The sequence below is a fragment of the Camellia sinensis genome, chromosome 10 (genome assembly GCF_055761805.1).
Source record: "Camellia sinensis isolate YWXY chromosome 10, ASM5576180v1, whole genome shotgun sequence".
NCBI lineage: Eukaryota > Viridiplantae > Streptophyta > Magnoliopsida > Ericales > Theaceae > Camellia > Camellia sinensis.
In genome coordinates, this window is record NC_138970.1 from 64,991,800 (window position 1) to 65,011,860 (window position 20,061).

The 20,061-nt window shown below is 38.4% G+C and overlaps 1 long non-coding RNA gene across 5 annotated transcripts; it reads left to right on the forward strand.

Moving 5' to 3' along the window:
• Nucleotides 1-3,910: 3,910 nt before the first annotated feature.
• Nucleotides 3,911-19,291, forward strand: LOC114307510 (uncharacterized). Of its 5 annotated transcripts, XR_014342131.1 has the most exons (9): nt 3,911-5,046; nt 5,143-5,471; nt 5,554-6,034; nt 6,122-6,178; nt 6,276-6,341; nt 6,449-6,523; nt 18,177-18,243; nt 18,498-18,557; nt 19,067-19,291. It is a non-coding gene; the product is annotated as an uncharacterized LOC114307510 (long non-coding RNA). The 5 variants fall into 5 exon arrangements; XR_014342134.1 differs by having other exon boundaries at nt 4,957-5,471; nt 18,511-18,557; nt 19,057-19,291; XR_014342133.1 differs by having other exon boundaries at nt 4,957-5,471; nt 18,511-18,557.
• Nucleotides 19,292-20,061: the final 770 nt, after the last annotated feature.

Below are 20,061 nucleotides of genomic sequence, written 5' to 3' on the forward strand. Positions count from 1 at the left end.
TGAAATAACAATCATCAGATTGATTCTCATACTTGTCTGGGCTAAAATTTGATTGTTTGGTCAACATTTGATTTTTCAACTAATAAAGTACGGACACTTCTAAGAAGGTAACGTATCTGTATCGTGTCCATGTCGGACACGGATACTCTTTAGATACTCTTAGGACACGTGTCCGACACACTTCAAAATGTGTCCTATTTTTAAATTTTTTTAAAAAAACCCGGACACTCTTTGGACACTTGGAGGACATGTGTGAATCGCTTAAACACACGTGTCTATCGATTAGACACATGCAAAACTAATTATAAGTTTGACCAAAACAACTTAATATACAATAATAAAACAAAACCCCTATAAATTTATAGGAATTAGTGTCACATTGCATTTTTTATTATCTTTGAATAATATTTTTATATATATAACATATAATAAATATAAAAAATTATATATTTCATGCGTGTCCTCCACATGTCGTGTCCTGTATTTTTTGAAAATTAACGTGTCAGCGTGTCCGTATCGTATCTGTGTTGTGTCACGTGTTCATGTTCGTGTTCGTGTTCATGTTGTGTCCGTGTCTGTGTCCATGCTTCTTAGTTTTTCAAATTTCCTTCTCTTTTGGTTTAGTATTTTAAGTAGTCATTTTGATGCTGCTAGTACCTGCAATGTATTGAAGAACGAAGATGATCGATGAGCTACTGTTTCTGCTCGTGATATTGGCTTTGTCTAGTATTGTTTTGCGGTGATTGAGGCCTTGTTATGTGCTTATTTTGGAGATGATTTCTTTTCCCGGTGTGTGCATGTATTTGCTCATACTTTTGACTACTGGTTTTGTACCTTTGTCTTTCAAATACGACTTTCAGCACATCAGACATTTCTGGACTAATAATGTATATTTGTGCTCGCTTTCATTTTGTCTCCTTAATTTAAGGTATTATATTTTTATGCATATGATTAATGTTGCGACTCCTGTAAACACCACTTATGGTACTTGTGCAACCTATAAAGGAAAGAACCAAAAGTGGATGAATTTGTAGGTTAGAGTTGCATTAAGTGAAACTCCTATAAAAAGGGTAAACTATCAATAGGTCCTAATAGTTAGACTTAATTCCCATCAAGTCCTATTGAAAGTAAGTCATAGTAAAATCGTCACTAAAAATAATGTTGTGACAATTTTTTGCATGCCGCTAAAAATTGACAGTGACTTTTTTGTCATCATTTTTATAAATTGTCGCTAAAACTTACAATTAGGAATTTTTTTTGTAACAAAATTTTCAAATTGTCTTTGAAAATTGAAAATTAGTGACTTTTTTTATGACAATTTTTTTAAACTGTCGCTAAAACTTATAATTAGTGACATTTTTTGTGACAATTTTCAAACAATCGCTAAAAATTAACAATTAGTGACGTTTTTTAGTAGTTTTTGATGAAAAACGTCATTAATTATCATAGGGCTTATTGGGTAATAAATCCACCTATTAAGACCTACACGTAAGCCCCTTTATAAAAATTGATCTTGAAAAATCTGCAATTAAAGTCTAGACTATTTGCTGTTAGGATTAAACTAGGGATTGGCCCAGTTGAATGTTAAAAAAATGAATTCATGCTGGTACTAAAGAGCAAGAGTTCAGGATTTTATTGAGTTGATTTACAACAAAAATTTGTTCTGCATCACTTTTTCATAGAAATCTCCTTGTGGTTTTAATTTCTTCTCTTAACTATCCTTTTTTTTTTTTTCTTTTTTTTAAATCTTTCTAAAACATTGGAAACATTATTAAAGTTGACCTTTTAGTTATAGATGGGTAGTTATGTTAACAATTTCATGTTATGGCCCTCAAACTTACATCATATGATACCATGATATTGTAGACATTCTATTTAGTATAGACAACAAAGTAGTAGAACGAGTGATATTTGGTGCTCTATGCCACAACATCCTCCTTACAATAGAAAAGTTGTAAAATCGATCAGAATACTAGTAGCATAGGATGTGGCCAGCATTCAACAGTGTAGCCGTTTTTCTTTTTTTAAAACCTAAGAGTTGTAAATTCAATCCCAATAATATTAGCATAGGATGTAGCCATCATTCTGTGGTGTTTGCTCACTTTTCTAGCTGAATAAAAATGATTGTCTCTTTGGTCTTCTTTTCCCTCTTGTTTATGGCATTTAATGGCTATTAGATGTTCCAAGGAATTAGCCTTTTCTATGTTTCTTGGTAAAGAGGATCCAAACGTAAGCATTGGGGAAATGGATACTGCAAACATTTAGTTGGAGATGACGGAGATTACTGTGAGTAAAGAGCAACGCAAGTAGTGTAGGACCCAAAGGAATAGTTGGTGAATATATGATCCAAATGAGGAGAGGAGCCTTCCTTTTATAAGCAGATGAGATTGAGGTAAAGTTACTTATAAAAAAAACAAAAACAAAACAGAGATTGAGATAAAGGTGAAGTCCTTTTAGCATGTAAGTGGGCCTTGTGTTGCAATTGAAATAGAAATTATTTGTGATCAAGTTAGGATTCTTCTCTATGATAATCTGATAACACTACAAGAAATTGCACTTTTGGCAACTACTTTTGGCGACGACGTCAATTTTTCATCGCCAAAAGTATATTTTTGGTGACGCAGTGATCAATTTCGTTGGTAAAAGTATACCTTTACCGACGCAATTTGCTACTGTCGCTAAAAAAGCATAACATTCTTTTAGCGCCAAAATTTTTGGTTGGCACCAAAATTTCAGAACTTTTAGCTACGAGGCTTATGTTTTAGCAACACAATGAGCGTTGCTACTAGTGTGCATACTTTTGGCGACGACAAGTTGGCGTGGGCAAAGAGTTAACCATTTAGCGATGATAACACTATTCGTAGGTAAAAGTTTTGCTAGTGGAATGATGTGATATAGTGATTTGTATTTTTTTATTACAATTTTTCAAAGAGTTTCAAATATTCCAGTTATTGAATTGTAAAATTAAAATGATCATTGAATTAGATCACAAAATGAACCCATTAAGCCCAAACACACTCTTAAGTTGAGATAACTAATTTGAGATAATTTAAACTTTTTCAAAGAATATGGTTAGATTATCAATTTCAATATGTTTGGTTTTATTTTCAGAAACTAATTTCAATTTTTTTCCCCTAAAAAACTAAAAAAAATAGGGTGAAATAAAAAATATTTATTATTTTTGTATATTTTTATCTTTTACGTCATAAATACTTTTTAAAATTTTAAAAATATAATTTTGATTTTTATTGCTCTCAAATTATTTTTAATCTTTTCAAAAAAACAAATCTAAAAATTGTTTTGAAATTATTATTATTATTATTATTATTATTATTATTATTATTATTATTATTATTATTATTATTATTATTATTATTTTGGTTGTGATCTGATTATGGGGCAATGGCAAATTCCCTCTTAAAATTCCCTCCTTTTTTTTGTCCCCTCATCAAATCTCCCCTCATCCATCTCCACGATTTCACTCTTCACTACTATAAAAATAGTTAAAGATCACATTTTGACAATTGAAAGTATCTCACTTTTAGTGGAAGTGTGATAAAAAAAAATTAGATTGATATTTTAATCACACTTAATTTGAGTGAGTGTGATAATATTTATTTTTAATCTCACTTTTTAAATAAATATGATTATATATATATATATTTTTTAATCACATTTTCTAAATACGTGCAATTGTATGTATTTTTTTTAATTTTAATTTTATATAAAACAATTTCCCCTTTTCTGATTCATAAAAATTCAAACTGCCCTTTACCCTTTTTTTTTTTTTTAATTGCGTAGTAGAGCAACCCACACATACAACAGAACACAATTCACTTCATTTTTTTTTAGATTCCCAAACCTATCTCTCACTCACTCCTCTCTCCAAACCCTAACCCTACATCCTTTGATCGGCGGCGACTACGAACAGCAGCGGCCTGCAACGACGGTGAGCGACTGAGGTCTCCAAGATACAAAACACAATATGTTCAAATAAATTGTGCCTTTTATGTTTCTAAATGTAATCTGAAGAATATGAGCAATTCGATAGGCCATAACTTGATTCACCATAATTTGCTTGCTCTTGTGGTGCTAGAGCATCAAAGTAAGATTAATTCCTCTTGCATTTCTGGTTACAATTTGTTTCAAGTTCAGGCAAATTCACATATTCGAAAGTCGCATATCACTTCCAAATTCTGGGGAAAATGTCTGAATTTACGGAAAACGAAGTTGCCAATGGAAACAAATCGAGTGCTTTCTGTTTTTCCTCAGTCTGTGTTAGCCACCAATCCAACTTCTAAGGTACACTATCAATTTCTAACCTATTTTTTTTTCCCCTTTGCACCGTTTACGTCATTGTGTTCAATTGAATGAATTTATTAGTCCAATTGATTATCTCGTTAGTATTTTTAACTCAAGTTTATAATTTTTCCCACATACCACTTATTTGTTTATTTTTCATATAAAAAAATTATAAAAAAAAAAACTCAATTGAACCAAATTGAGACAGAGTGATAAATTCATGGTTAAAATCGAGTCAATTGAAATTATAGGGAGTAAAATGACACATGAAGTAACAGAGTACATAGACTACCATTTTAATTTGCCCATTGAATAACTTTTGGAATAAGCTTTTGGGTTTTTTCCATTTTGGTTGAAAATTTTTCAATGTGAAGAGCAATGACAGATATTACAAACGATGATTTGAGTTACTGGTTTGGATGTCAGTTGATTTTGACTATTTCTTTCATTGTAGCAACTTACGGAAAGTTCAACCTTGATGGAAATACAAAATTACAGGTATTAACACCATAGGCTTTTGCATTTGTAATTGACCCCAGAAATTTTGTTGGGTTTAGATGAATTCAAATACCTAAATCTTTCAGATAGATAATGTATTCAACATGAGATTCTTGTATCCAATCCAATTGAATAGGTGGTTGTTAGTGCTCCTACTTCAGGTTCGGTATCAGGAATAGATATGCAGGTCACTAATACTAGTGGCACCTTAGTTCTTCACTGGGATGGGATACAAAATGGAAAAGAGTAAGTACACTTGTAAATATAATGATTTGCTTTGATTCAAGTTTTGAGCTATAGCATTAAAATGTTTTATGTTACTTTTGTCATTTTTTCACGCAGTTAGAATTATGTATTTTTCAAATTGCAAAACTGCTGGAATGGGAAAAGCTAACAAAGATAAAGCATCATCTGAATCTTACAGATTTTGGGGTGTTCTGGCTTGTCACTAGTCTGTCCAATAATGCATCTAAAAATCCTTATTTTTGTCTGTTCATATTTGACCACGAAAAGCATGATCACTGACTTATTGATCTTGCAGCCTGTGGATTATGAGCCTCCATTCTTCAGAAACTGCACAGAACAAGAAGCTCATAGCCCATGGATTAAAATCCTTTGAAAATTGAGAGGTTGGGAATGTCAACAACAAACATTTTGTATTAGCTCTCAAGGTAAAGATATAAGATTGCAGGAACAGTGAGACACTTGGATCCCTTGTTCAAATTTTGAGTTTTGTAATTGGAAATTATGCAGGTTAAGAGTATGCTTGATCCTTGTGAAGATGAAAATGATGACAGTCAAGACGATGATGTGAGCATGGGAGCTGATTTTGTACAAAGGGATGAGCATTATGAATCTGTCAGTGAGGTACTGTGTTAACATTTCTTTACTGTTTGTTCTCCATGAGCTTCACTAACTGCTGAAAGCTTGATTTACCATACAGAACAAGTGTTTAGTTAACTACTTGTCAATTTGTAACCCACTTTAGGTTAGCCATTCGCAAGATAACCAATACAAAGTCGCGCCAATAGGTAATTACATGTCTTTGTGCTCGGCTGTTTCAGCTTGTTTACATATTAGGTGTTTCCAGTATTCGCTGAAGTTTGAAATGTGAATGACATTAGTTCTTTTGACAGATAAGCAGCAGAATTGTGATGATAATGGATGACATGGTTGACGAAGGTGATAACGACCCATGATGGGTTTCTTGATGCCAAAAGCAACTGGAGGCTAGGTATGTTCAGTCAAATTTTAAGTTCTATTTTTTTTAAAAAAAATTTAAATGCTTTTTAAAACATACCAATTGTCAATGACTTTTCAGGCTAGGCCCACTATGTATCAAGTTTTAAAGGAGATGGTTGACAAGATGGGCCATGCAGTAAGTTTGGCATGATTAGCAATGCCTCTATCTTTTCATACCTTGATTTCTCTTTTGTAAGACCTACATTTGATATAACTGTTTGTTTCTTATGCAGGTGAAGGTTGTTCGAGTCACCAAGAGGGTACATGAAGCATATTTTGCTCAGTTATACCTCACAAAGGCATATTCCTGTTACAAGCCTGTATTTTGTTTGACTAATATTTTCCATAAAACTTGCTTTAATAGTAATATTTAACTGATAAAGTTTTTTTTTTTTTTAAATCTCAGTTGGGTAATGAAACGGAGAGTGTTAGCTTTGATCTTCGACCTTCAGATGCCATTAACATTGCAGTAATATGCAAGGTACTTTTGCTCATTTTGAAGATTGTTGCTACTTCGGTGGATTTTTGTGGTTGTTTCTCATCATGTAGTCCTCTTATCTAACATAGTTTTAATCACTGCTCTCTCACTTGATAGCATTATATAATGGTGTTGGATAAACGTAGTGTTATTTGCATGCAAAACTGATAGCTGAGTAATACTGTGAGATGCAACAAAGTGTACAATGAAATAGAAAAGAAAAGGACTTCTGGGAAGGGTATGTGTATTGGGGGTAATGATGACTCAAAAATGAGTGATGAAACAAAAGAAGAAATGGCAAAGAAAATTGGGAAATAAGGAAGGAAAAGAGAGGATAGTGTCCCCCAAGTTTAGGTGGGTTTGTGGACCCCATTTTGAAATTAATGTTTGGGGGATTGGTGAACTGCCACAGTTCTTTCAAAGGAGAAGTTATTTGTTCTCGGGACATCGTTACGTGGTATTTTAATAATATTGTGATTGGTGAAAATAATAGAATTTATGAATTTATATTAAATAATTAAAAAAATATAAATAAATATGATAAATTATGATTAAAACTAAGTAATAATTTTTCGTTTCAAAGAGTCCCACAACATGGAAGCTTGTCCCTTGGTAGAGCGCATTCAATTCTATACTTTTCCCATTCACAAGCATTTAATTCGGGATGTTGTCATACTCTCTCTTTCTCTCTCCACCTGTATCTCTAACACGATAAAGACCACATACACAGTGAAAAAAATGCATATAACATAACTTTGTTATTTTAATATAGTGAGAGGTAAAATTTTCTTTTAATTATTAATTTAAGTGATTGAATTAGCAATTCGAATCTCTCAAATCAGAATGCCAATTCCACGATGGAGGAGGAATTAATAGTCTTACAACCGATTTTTTTTTTATTATTATAAACAAACATGATTTTAGTAAGACTTACGGATTGCTAAATTAATTTCCGTCGTAAATCTCTAATCAAACATGACCTTTAAGGTCTAAATTTAATTTCATGGATTGGTTGTTTCTACATGGATTGGAAGAATCAACTTTGGATAGGTCACGAAAAGGTCAGAAGTTTGCTTTTGTGTAGGTAATATATTGCACTGAATTTTTGAAACAAATCACAAATGGTAAAAACAGAGGAGCCTAGTGGTAACCCTACCCATACTAAGTTTTTAAAAAGGTCCCCAACCACATGCCCCAGATTTTAGGGGAAGCCGAGGTGCCTTGCTAAGGAGGTAAAATCACTTATGATCTCATTTGGGATAGGTGGAAATTAATTTTAGGCCAAATATCACTTTATTTATTTAGGCCAAATTTTAGGCCTCAGAGAATTTTTTTTTTTTATCCCAAAAAAAAAAAAAAAAAACTATGTTTTGAGTCCTAAAAAAAATGACAAAAGTATATATGGTTGTTTATGTATAAGAATATTTTAGTGGTTTTACTCCAGCAATTAATTGTTCAAACAGTTCACCTTGATACATAAACTATATTTTTAAATGTTAGAATAATAAAGCGCACATAAAAAGAATCAATACAACCCATGTCTGAATTTTTTCTCGGCCGTTGGAGGCATTGTCGAAAAAGCTAAAGTCAAAAACCCTAAGAAGTTAAGCTCTTAACCTATTGCTGCCACTATGTACTTATCTCTCTGTTATACACACACATCATATAGCGATCCTGGGTTTACCCTTGTTGTACAGTGATCCGGACATGTGTCCGTGGATGTTGGTAGTTGTTTATTATCTTGTTTGCATCCTCTTTACTTTGTATATTGAGTTATAGGATGTGTTGGGCATGTTTGTTACAGGTTGGTTGTGTTTGGGAGCCTAGCGCTGCTGCCCAGATTTTTGGACCTTCGCTCGAGCGGGGAGTTGGTCGCTCGAGCGAGAGTTGAGTTCGTGTCTGGTGGATCGAGCCAGAGTGGCTTCGCTCGAGCGAGCGCTTGCATCTGGTTCTGGACCTGAGAGTTGCATTTCTTGGCTCGAGCGAGTTTTCTTCGCTCGAGCGGTCTGGTTTGTTCTTCGCTCGAGCGAGAAGTCTGTCGCTCGAGCGTGCTGGTTGCAGACCTGAGGGTTTGAGTTGTTGGCTCGAGCGAGAACTTCTTGGCTCGAGCGAGAGTTTTCTGTGTCTGGTCGCTCGAGCGACCAAGTCTTCGCTCGAGCGAGCGTGTTTTATATCAGCGGACAGTAGCGTTTTTGAACATCACTTTTTCACTTTCTTTTTCTTTCAAACCCTAGATCCGAGACTCTCTCTCTAAACTTACATTCTCTCTAAGAATTGATCTCCCTAGAGTGTGAATCTAGCCTAGGGCCTTTGTAAAAAAGATAGAGGGCGTTGAAAGTTTCGACTTAATCTGAAAAAGTTTGGATTTGGAGCACGTTGATCTTCGAGTCTTCATCTCCTTTTTGGCTCAAACTTCAAGGTAGGGATATCCTACTCCTCTCTATGGATTCTGTCTTTAAATTTTAGTATTTTGAGATGTTGGGGTTGGTTTGGTAATTTGGTGAAAGTTTGGGGCTTTTGTGTTATTTTACAAAAGTTGGGGTTTTATTCATAATAAACCTAGATGCATGTTTGGCATAGAGAAATGAAATAAATGTTGAATCATTGGTGAAAATGGGACCTAAGGGTTGAAATGTCAATTATGGTTGATGACCTAATTACATTGTTTGATTAATTGGGATAATTAATTGTAAGAAATGAGGAAATGAAATGTTGATTGAATATCCATTGTGCACTTATTTTCTGTCTAGAGATAACTGCTTTGGGCTATCGGTGGAGGATAGTCGTGATTGTTGTAGACAATGCATGATGATTAGGCAAACGGAAACTAATCAATGGAATGTGTCATGAAAATTGACGGTTGTTAGAATACATTAATTGTATGTATTGAGTGATTGTATATAGAACCAATGTGTTTGTATACGTTATGTGTAGAGGAGGAGATGGGGGATGTACTCCGCGGTTTAGGGGAAGATGGGGATGTACCTCTAAACCGGATAGTGTTGGGAGAAGATAGGGGATGAACTCCGTAGATACAGCTCATATGCTTGTCTAGAGAAGTGAAGATAGAGCTTATATGCTTATCTTTGTGAAGTGTGGATACAGCTTATATGCTTATCTGTGAATGTGGGATATTGTTGTTATACATATCTGTTGAGAATGTGGATATAGCTTATATGCTTATCTGTGAATGTGGGATATAGTTTTATACATATCTGTTGAAAAAGGGAAAATGAAAAGTAACTTGGACTCATAAGTCGTATGATAAAAAGAAAATGTGATTTATGTGAATGTATCAGTGTTGGCCATCTATCAATTACTAATCTTTCAGTCATTGTTCATGGTTGGTTTAGTGTATTTCTACTGGGCTATGGCTCACCCTATATGGGAATATCATTTTCAGGTACAGGTAGCATGCCACCTCCAAGGACATAGCTTGGGAGGCTTGAGGCGGACATACTTTTGTCGTTTTACTTTTGATGTATTACATGTAAATTCAAGCCAAGGGCTTAACGTGTATGAGTTAGTACTCTTTTGTTGTAACCAAGTGTTAACTTGGAAAGCTGTAAGCCCATAGGGCATTTGCTTTTGTTGTTAACATGTAATACTTTTTGTAATGAAACTCTGATGAATAGAAGAATGTGGTTATTGTACATATCAATGCATGTCTTATTTGATGGGTTTAATGTTATTATTTTGAGGGCGTTACAACTTGGTATCAGAGCGTACCAGGTTCGAATACTTTGGGTACGTGGGAAGTGATTAGGATCACAATGGGTTTGTCTCGCTTGATAGAGACTTAGATGTAGTATCATATGCTATGTGCTTAATTGATAACATGCTTATGTGACTATGTGGGTATGGGATTTAATTTCTAGGATATTGATTGGATCCTTGGGTTTCTGGGAGTCTTGTTGGAAAGGCACTTGATCAATGCTGTTTCTAACCAGAACTCTAGTAACGCCTCGGGACTATCATTATCCAGAAATGAAATTCGTAAGTGCTTATGTGTTTATGTGCTTACGTGGAGTGAATTACAGTTGTCCATGCATTAGGACGTGAGTGTTTAGTTTCAGCACATTTGTGAATGTGCTAATGTTCTGTGTTACCTTTATTAGAATGTCAGGATGAGGAAGAGGTGCTAGGCGTGGGAGACCTGCGAGGCAGGAAGTACCGTTACCGGGCGAGATTCCGGCAGTGTAGGAGGGAGTCGGCCAGGTCAATGCGGCTGAGCCAGTGGGTCAGCAGGCCATGGGTGCCTTGGCCAGAGAGATAGCAAGAGCTTTGGGTATTCTTAGAGCTGGGAATCAGGCAGCTGAGGCAGGGCCTTCTTTCTTGAAGAGGGAGTTTTTCCGGTCTAATCAAGATGAGTTTGTCGGGGATCCGAAGGAGCCACTGAAGGCTGATGAGTGGCTAGAGCAAATGAGTAAGACGTTCGAGATGCTTGGCATCGAGGACGGAGCACTGAAAGTGACCTTGGCATCCTTCCAACTGAAGGGAGATGCGGGTCAATGGTGGAAGTACGAGAAGGCTCGTGTTGGTGGTACATGGGAGGCATTTGTGAATGCTTTTCAGGAGAGGTTTTTGTCTGCAGCAGCTAGGGAGAAGCTGAGGGATCAGTTTAGCCGGCTTAAACAGCAGGGCTTGTCAGTGGCCGAGTTTGAGGCTACTTTTACCAGTCTGTCCAGGTTTGCACCAGAACTGGTGGCGTCTGAGGAACGCCGTTGCTATGAGTTTGAGCGGAAGTTGAGGCGGGGCCTCAAGTTGAGAGTTGGTGGGTCTTTTATCCGAGAGTATAGACACCTGGTAGATGCCGCTGCTCATATGGAAATTATGATGCAGGAAGAGGAGGAAGAACAGAAGGGCTCCAAGAGGAGCCAAGATGGCCAGGGTGATGGCAGGAGACAGAGGGGTTATAACCCTCAGCAGTCTCAGGGTGCAGTTTCTAGATCGACCTTTCCAGTGCCGAGTGCAGGCTCGGGGAGAGGCAACCAGGGGGAGTTTGCTTGTTACAAGTGTGGCCAGCTGGGTCACAAGGTTTCAGTTTGCCCGCAGAAGGGTGGGGGTCAGAGAGCTGCTTCGTCTTCAGCTAGACTGCAGAGTCAAAGTTTGGGCAGGGGGCAGCCCTTGTCTTGTTATCAGTGTGGACAGCCTGGGCACCTGAAGAGGTTTTGCCCGCAGTTGAGTGCCACTTCGAGAGCGTCTGGTTCTAGGCAGACGCAGGGTTTTCAGCTAGCTCAGTCTGTGCAGGCCTTGAGGGCCAATCCGGGGGCTTCGTCGTCCCAGTCTGTGCAGCAGTCTTTTGCTCCTAGGGGTGAGCAGATAGACCAGGGGCCTACGGGGCGCGTGTATGCTGTTACCGCGCAGGATTTAGTACCGGCTCCATCGGTAGTGAGAGGTACTTTTCTGTTTTGCAACTCGGTTGCTAATGTGTTGATAGACACAGGTGCATCTCATTCTTTTGTATCTGCTGCATTTGCATCTGTTTTGGAATTGGAGTTAGCACAGTTAGCATCTCCTATTTGTGTGGTGTCACCTCTTGGTGGTGAGTTGATTCTGAAACAGGGTGTTAGAGGTTGTGATATAGAGGTCGCCGACTATAGGCTTCCTTTTCCGTTTGTTGTCATGCCCATGAAGGGCTTTGATGTTATTTTGGGTATGGACTGGCTATCGTCATACCGGGCTGTTATCGATTGCTACCGCCAGAGGGTCACGTTATGTACCTTGAGCGGGGAGTGGTTCCATTTCTTGGGAGACCGGGTTGGTTGTGTGTTGCCACCGGGGTATGATTCGCGAGGGCGAAGTGAGCTTAGTAGTCTACTTGCCAGCTTTGAGAGTGGCGAGAGTGGTGAGACCCAGCTTGTTTTACCAAGGGTGGTTTGTGAGTATTCGGATGTCTTTCCCGAAGATCTTGTTAGTTTGCCACCTCACCGAGAGATAGAGTTCTCTATTGATTTAGTGCCTGGCACGGCGCCGATTTCTATGGCACCTTACCGTTTTGCTCCAGTAGAGTTGGTTGAGTTGAAAGTTCAGCTCCAGGAATTGCTAGATAAGGGTTTTGTTCGCCCTAGTGTTTCACTGTGGGGAGCACCGGCCCTCTTTGTTAAAAAGAAAGATGGCGCCTTGAGATTGTGTATAGACTACCGGAAGTTGAATCGGGCTACGGTTAAGAATAAGTATCCTATGCCCCGTATAGATGACCTGTTTGACCAGTTGAAGGGTTCCCGTTGTTTCTCTAAGATAGACTTGAGATCGGGTTACCACCAGTTGAGGGTCAGGGAGGAAGATATTCCTAAGACGGCATTCCGTACGCGGTATGGCCATTATGAGTTTCTGGTGATGCCATTCGGGCTTACCAATGCACCGGCAGTCTTTATGGACTTGATGAACCGGATCTTCCGAGAATTCTTGGATCGGTTTGTAGTCGTTTTTGTGGACGACATCCTTATCTATTCACCTTCTGAGGAGGAGCACGAGGCACACTTGAGAGTGGTGCTTGAGTTGCTTAGAGCCCATAGGCTGTATGCCAAGTTTGGGAAGTGTGAGTTCTGGCTGAGGGAAGTCAAATTCTTAGGCCACGTAGTATCCGGGGAAGGGGTGTCTGTTGATACATCCAAGGTAGAGGCAGTGCAGGATTGGGCACAGCCTAAGAGTGTGTTCGAGATCCGCAGTTTTCTAGGATTGGCTGGGTATTACCGTCGGTTTGTGAAAGATTTTTCCAAGCTAGCGTCACCGTTGACTAGACTGACTCGGAAGGGAGTCAAGTTTGTGTGGAGTGAGACTTGTGAAAAGTCATTCCAAGAGCTGAAAGTTAGATTGACCACCGCTCCGGTGTTGATTATTCCGGAGAGAGGGTTGGGTTATGCGGTTTATTGTGATGCCTCACGAGAGGGTTTGGGTTGTGTGTTAATGCAAGAGGGGAAAGTGGTAGCTTATGGCTCACGTCAGTTGAAAATACACGAGAAGAATTACCCCACACACGACCTAGAGTTAGCAGCAGTGATCTTTGCCTTGAAAATCTGGAGGCACTACCTTTATGGTGAGAAGTTCGAGGTGTTCTCGGACCACAAGAGTTTGAAGTATCTGTTTACACAGAGAGACTTGAATCTGAGGCAGAGGAGATGGATGGAGTTCATCGAGCATTATGATTTTGAGTTGCATTATCATCCGGGAAAGGCCAATGTTGTGGCCGATGCCCTTAGTAGGAAATCCATTAGTGATGTAGCTAGTATAGCCATCCGGGAATGGGAGATGTTGGGTGCACTTGGTGAGTTTGATTTGTTACTGGGCGAATCTGTTGAGACTGCGGCCTTGTTTTCTGTTATTGCGCAGCTTACACTTGTGACTAGAGTGTTAGAGGCACAGAGAGGTGACCTTGAGGTAGAATCCATCCGAGAGAAGATTTCCAGTGGGAAAGTTGAGAAGGGTTTGACGGTGTATCCCGACCAGAGTGTGAGATACTGAGACCGTTTGTTTGTGCCGGAGTCTTGCCGAGAGGAAGTACTCCGAGAGTTTCATCATTCGCGCCTTGCGGTGCATCCGGGAGGCACTAAGATGTATCAGGATTTGGGTCGCCAGTTTTGGTGGCGGGGTATGAAGGGGGATGTGGCTGTTTTCGTGTCGAAGTGCCTTACTTGCCAGCAAGTGAAGGCCGAGCATCAGAGGCCAGCGGGTTTGTTGCAACCCTTGCCTATTGCCGAGTGGAAGTGGGAGTATGTCACTATGGACTTCGTTGTGGGTCTTCCGAGGACTCAGCAGGGCAGTGATGCTATTTGGGTGGTTGTAGACCGGTTGACTAAGTCGTCGCACTTTATTCCTATGCGCGTGAGAGATTCGGTGGATCATCTTGCCGACTTGTATATTCGGGACATAGTGAGGTTGCACGAGGTCCCAGTGACGATCGTCTCTGATAGAGATCCTCGTTTTACTGCTAGGTTGTGGCAGAGTTTGCAGAGTGCCTTGGGCACTAAGTTGACCTTTAGTACGGCCTATCATCCTCAGACTGACGGGCAGTCCGAGCGTACTATCCAGATCCTCGAGGATATGCTTTGGGGTTGTGTCCTGGATTTCAGTGGGACGTGGGAGAGGCACTTACCCTTGGTAGAGTTTGCCTACAACAACAGTTTTCAGTCTAGCATATGTATGGCACCGTTTGAGGCCTTGTATGGCCGACCGTGTAGGTCTCCAGTTTGTTTTGCCGAGGTGGGTGATGCACCTTTGTTGGGTCCGGAGTTGGTTAGGGAGACGACGGAGAAAGTTGAGCTTATCCGTAGGAGGCTTGTTACAGCCAAGAGTCGACAAAAGAGTTATGCCGACCGTAGGAGGAGACCTTTGGCGTTTGAGGTAGGTGATCATGTCTTTCTAAAGATATCACCTAGGCGAGGCTTGATGAGGTTTGGGAAGAGTGGGAAGTTATCCCCTCGGTTTATTGGGCCTTTTGAGATCCTTGAGAAGATTGGCGAGGTTGCTTATCGGTTAGCCTTACCGCCGCAGTTGTCCGGAGTGCATGACGTGTTTCATGTGAGTATGCTTCGGAAGTATGAGCCAGATCCATCACATGTGTTGGATTGGACCGATTTAGAGGTAGATGAGGATGCCTCGTATGAGGAGAGACCGGTTCGGGTCTTGGATAGGCGGGATCAGGTCCTGCGTGGCAAGACCATTCCTTTGGTGAAAGTCTTGTGGAAACATCACGGAGTGGAGGAAGCCACTTGGGAACGTGAGTTGGAAGTCCGTGAGAAATATCCGGACTTGTTGTTGATAGGTAATCTTGTATTTAAATTTTGAACTATTGTTGAACTTAAGAGCTTTTATATATGTCTTAAATTGTGAAACATTGAAAATGTTTTGGTTTATTGAAAGTATGTTTTGGAACTTGCCTCTTATGGAAGTTGAATGTAACATTGTATATGTTGAATATATTGTTGAAATTGGAAAGGAAATGCGTAATGTTGATGCATGTTGAAAGTACATATGTTGTTTACATATTGTGAAATGCCTCTTGTTAAAGGGATGGGTTGACCAGTAATGGGTCGAATTGTTGAATGTTCAATGTATCATTGTTTAAAATGGAGGAAAACTTGTTTTTGAAAACTTGTGCTTAATTTCGGGGACGAAATTCTTTAAGGGGGGGAGGTTATAGCGATCCCGGGTTTACCCTTGTTGTACAGTGATCCGGACATGTGTCCGTGGATGTTGGTAGTTGTTTATTATCTTGTTTGCATCCTCTTTACTTTGTATATTGAGTTATAGGATGTGTTGGGCATGTTTGTTACAGGTTGGTTGTGTTTGGGAGCCTAGCGCTGCTGCCCAGATTTTTGGACCTTCGCTCGAGCGGGGAGTTGGTCGCTCGAGCGAGAGTTGAGTTCATGTCTGGTGGATCGAGCCAGAGTGGCTTCGCTCGAGCGAGCGCTTGCGTCTGGTTCTGGACCTGAGAGTTGCATTTCTTGGCTCGAGCGAGTTTTCTTCGCTCGAGCGGTCTGGTTTGTTCTTCGCTCGAGCGAAAAGTCTGTCGCTCGAGCGTGCTGGTTGTAGACCTGAGGGTTTGAGTTGTTGGCTCGAGCGAGCATTTTTTTCGCTCGAGCGCACTTCTGAGTTTTTGGCTCGAGCGAGAACTTCTTGGCTCGAGCGAGAGTTTTCTGTGTCTGGTCGCTCGAGCGACCAAGTCTTCGCTCGAGCGAGCGTGTTTTATATCAGCGGACAGTAGCGTTTTTGAACATCACTTTTTCACTTTCTTTTTCTTTCAAACCCTAGATCCGAGACTCTCTCTCTAAACTTACATTCTCTCTAAGAATTGATCTCCCTAGAGTGTGAATCTAGCCTAGGGCCTTTGTAAAAAAGATAGAGGGCGTTGAAAGTTTCGACTTAATCTGAAAAAGTTTGGATTTGGAGCACGTTGATCTTCGAGTCTTCATCTCCTTTTTGGCTCAAACTTCAAGGTAGGGATATCCTACTCCTCTCTATGGATTCTGTCTTTAAATTTTAGTATTTTGAGATGTTGGGGTTGGTTTGGTAATTTGGTGAAAGTTTGGGGCTTTTGTGTTATTTTACAAAAGTTGGGGTTTTATTCATAATAAACCTAGATGCATGTTTGGCATAGAGAAATGAAATAAATGTTGAATCATTGGTGAAAATGGGACCTAAGGGTTGAAATGTCAATTATGGTTGATGACCTAATTACATTGTTTGATTAATTGGGATAATTAATTGTAAGAAATGAGGAAATGAAATGTTGATTGAATATCCATTGTGCACTTATTTTCTGTCTAGAGATAACTGCTTTGGGCTATCGGTGGAGGATAGTCGTGATTGTTGTAGACAATGCATGATGATTAGGCAAACGGAAACTAATCAATGGAATGTGTCATGAAAATTGACGGTTGTTAGAATACATTAATTGTATGTATTGAGTGATTGTATATAGAACCAATGTGTTTGTATACGTTATGTGTAGAGGAGGAGATGGGGGATGTACTCCGCGGTTTAGGGGAAGATGGGGATGTACCTCTAAACCGGATAGTGTTGGGAGAAGATAGGGGATGAACTCCGTAGATACAGCTCATATGCTTGTCTAGAGAAGTGAAGATAGAGCTTATATGCTTATCTTTGTGAAGTGTGGATACAGCTTATATGCTTATCTGTGAATGTGGGATATTGTTGTTATACATATCTGTTGAGAATGTGGATATAGCTTATATGCTTATCTGTGAATGTGGGATATAGTTTTATACATATCTGTTGAAAAAGGGAAAATGAAAAGTAACTTGGACTCATAAGTCGTATGATAAAAAGAAAATGTGATTTATGTGAATGTATCAGTGTTGGCCATCTATCAATTGCTAATCTTTTAGTCATTGTTCATGGTTGGTTTAGTGTATTTCTACTGGGCTGTGGCTCACCCTATATGGGAATATCATTTTCAGGTACAGGTAGCATGCCACTTCCAAGGACATAGCTTGGGAGGCTTGAGGCGGACATACTTTTGTCGTTTTACTTTTGATGTATTACATGTAAATTCAAGCCAAGGGCTTAACGTGTATGAGTTAGTACTCTTTTGTTGTAACCAAGTGTTAACTTGGAAAGCTGTAAGCCCATAGGGCATTTGCTTTTGTTGTTAACATGTAATACTTTTTGTAATTAAACTCTCATGAATAGAAGAATGTGGTTATTGTACATATCAATGCATGTCTTATTTGTTGGGTTTAATGTTATTATTTTGAGGGCGTTACACATCAATTTTATGCATTATGAAAATACATACAGATGTGTACACTTATTATGCATATGTGGACATTTAAACATACACAAACACTGACACTCAAGTTCGTGCACAAGTTTCTCAAGATGACTGTGAAGCAATGATAATTTATCAGTTTGGATGATGAAAAAATACAGGAAAGGATATGAGAAGTTGGAACTTGGAAGTTTGTAACAAATTGGATTTGCAATGATTGTTTTGAGATTCCATGGATTATTTAATAACTGCAGAGGATATCTCATCCTCTTTTCCAATTTGGGTTTGCAATGACCTCTTTTTTGGTTTTCCTCAGGAATCAACTATTTGAGAATGTCTGATTGATGATTGTCAATAGTTTGATATTCTTCCATACTTCTGAAGTTTTTTTCTATTTTTTGTTTTTTTCTAATTTATATGCAGGCTATTAGCCCGTGAAGGAATCAATGCAGAGCAGTTTGCTCGGGATCTTAAATCTTTTGAATTAAAGGTAATTCTTTCATATCTTCAACTTGATGCATAATTTGTTTTTCTCATCGACTGCCACTTATGATATTTATCTTAGAGTAATTCAATGGTTTTAGTAAGTTGAAATTTTGTATCAAGTGAATCTAATTGTACCATGGATTTCCAGAATTTTGTCCTCTTTTTTTACTTCTTTTTTTTATTTTTTATTTTTCACTTAGTATTGTTTATTTATTTATTTTTTATCCATCCTCTCGTATTTTAACTTTCTTCTTCAAGATGACTTTTGAAGATGTTTTCCCTGCTGAGGCAACAATCGTGGAAGAGTATCTGCAACAGGTAACTTTCATTCATTTTGTTGCTTATTGACAACATAATGTCAAAATATTGATACTCTAGCTCTTGCTTTCTTGCATTGTTGTGTGTAAATTTTTGCTCACATTGATTGACGGAAAGAAGATTGTAAATTTTGGTTTATATTGCAATACAGAGAAAATAGTATTTCCTTCCCATTCACTTTGTTGTGTGCCATGCCCTGGAATACCAATATATCAGTTATTGTGCATTACAAAGACAAATAAAGTAGTTTTAACTTTGGTTGTCATTTATATGTTTATTTGTTTTTCTGCAAGCCATCATTTGGAGCTTAGTATTTTTTATTTTTTTGAAAGACTGAATAAGTATAAAATATGTATGTATGCATATAAAATTTGTACATCAAAGTAGTTAGGTAGGTCAAGACCCAGGATGAACTTTGTGATTGGTGTTTTCCGTGATAAATTGTCCATTTAAGCATTCTATATTCTTTTTAAACACTATTGTTTATATTTAGTCACAGAATGTTACAGGTGAACTATGAAGCAAATGGTTGGGTTACACATCAGGTGTCAGATATATGGGCAAAAACATCTCCTGACCGAGGTCAGGCTGTTTGGGCTTTATGGCAAATGGGTGAAGCATGGCTTTGTACTCATCTATGGGAGCATTATACTTGTACTATGGACAAAGTAAGATTTGCTTATACTTATAATGGGAGCATTATACTTATACTTGCGGGGCTGTTGCTGCTGCAATGTTGCTGCTGCAATGTTGCTGTGAGGCAGCTGCTACTAGATGTTGGTCTGCTGGATAAGTTTGTGGGTGGTTTTCATGTCGTTTTGCCTGTCTTTGTTAGTTTCATTTTTTCATTTTGTTATCTGTTGTTTCTAATGTGGGTTCATAATTTGGATGTATTTGGGTATTTTAGTGACATTACCCTTTTAGGTCTTATACATTGCTTCTAAAAGCAGTATCAGTAGTGTTTTTTTTGCTTGCACATCAACTTTAGGTGATTTCATATGAATGTTATTAGTTTGTAATAGTCGTGCCTGAGGGATGCCTCTTGTAAATCTGTAAATCTTATAAAAATATATAAATTATTTTCAATTATTTTTGTTAGTAAATGTGTCACAAAAGTTTCTTTTTGCCCACTCATATTGTGTTGCTAGAAGTGTATTTTTTGTCAATGCCAATTTGTCATTGCCAAAAGTAAACATTTATCGACAAACAAATCGTCGACAAATGGCAATATTTACCGACGTAAATATGTTGCCAAAAGTTTGCTTTTGCCCACTCATATTGTGTTGCTAAATGTGTATTTTTTGCCAATGTTAATTTGTCGTTGCCAAAAGTGAAGTTTTATCGACAAACAAATCGTAGGCAAATGACAACATTTACCGACGTAAATGTGTCGCCAAACGTTTATTTTTGCCGACGCATATTTTGTTGCTAAAAGTATATTTTTTGCCCACGCAAATTTGTGTTGCGAAAAGTGCCACACAATCATCATCTTTGAATGGCTTTT